The sequence below is a fragment of the Branchiostoma floridae genome, chromosome 17 (genome assembly GCF_000003815.2).
Source record: "Branchiostoma floridae strain S238N-H82 chromosome 17, Bfl_VNyyK, whole genome shotgun sequence".
NCBI classification, from domain to species: Eukaryota; Metazoa; Chordata; class Leptocardii; order Amphioxiformes; family Branchiostomatidae; genus Branchiostoma; species Branchiostoma floridae.
Window position 1 is genome coordinate 635,188 of NC_049995.1, and position 1,205 is coordinate 636,392.

Consider the following 1,205-nt stretch of genomic DNA (forward strand, 5'->3'; position numbering starts at 1 on the left):
TTTTTGACATGCTAGAAACTTCGAGGGTACATTTGAGTGGGAGAAATATCTAACAGCATTCAAAGTGTATTCTAAGGGTATTTGTAACTATTCTAACTGCTGTATGACTGCATTCTACGGCATTCCACCATTATTCGAAATATTCTTATCTCATTCGATGGAGGACCGAAACGGCAAGCGACTTTAAATTCTGCCAGAAGAATATCTGGAATTAAGTGAAAATGTCTGGAATGCACTAGCTATGAATTCCCAGGAATAGAGAAGATTTTTCTTTCTGACATCATTTTAGCTCATTCCTTCTCGCGTCAAGGGGATATAAGGTCCATTTGGAATTCCCACCCGAATGGCCCCAAATGTGACACGAATTTTGCAAATACATGTAATTCATTCCTTCTGGTTCTGCTTGATCCCTGCTAATTCGGTTTCAGTGTGAAAGCTCTAGTAATCTGAAAACACAGGTTCAGCTCTGGTTGTTTGGGCGGTATATTATATTATGATGTCTACTTTGTATTGTTTTCTTTATATCTGCCGGGCCAACAACTGCTGGCACTTACTCCACGGCGGACGCCTACGAGTATTTATTTCTATACATAGAAAGAAAGAACTACAACCCGGGAACCAATGAATCATTATAAGGAGCAACAAAAGCATTTTAGAAAACTTTTCTCACACTCTGGTTAGGGCCGTCCCAACGAAGTTTCAAATGTTGAAGCCCCATTCAGTAAGAATTTCAGTAAGCACGCTATAACATCTCATTTCTTGCAGTGGGTATGTACAAACTGCTTCAGCTATCGATGCTAGAAATGCATTGTAAACTATATTCCATACTGGGGTAGTATAATATACGTTTATTGCAAATTCTTGTCCATGGGCTAATTGCAAGTGACAGAAAATTACAGACAATAATGGTGAACACTAAAACAGTATAGTAAGCGACTACTCTAGTCTAACTTAAAGATGTAAATTATTGGGTTTGACTTTTTTTCTGAGACTGTGGAAGACGAAAGATCCCACTTTTCCGTAATGTTTGGGTTTTGCGACGTTAAAAGGAGAGTAGTTTTCTTTTTGACTGTAAACGTGGAGATATTGATATGTAGGATAGAATTTTCTTTTAAGAGCTATCTTCTCTCTTGATCATAGAAGGGGAAGATTGAAATAAAATTTGTTTCGTCTTCTATATACATGTATTATCTAACGTACAGTAT

The 1,205-nt window shown here is 37.4% G+C and overlaps 1 protein-coding gene across 1 annotated transcript in view; it reads right to left on the reverse strand.

Moving 5' to 3' along the window:
• Positions 1-1,205, reverse strand: part of LOC118404864 — a 36,562-nt gene that overhangs the window by 2,118 nt on the left and 33,239 nt on the right. The window lies entirely within an intron of this gene.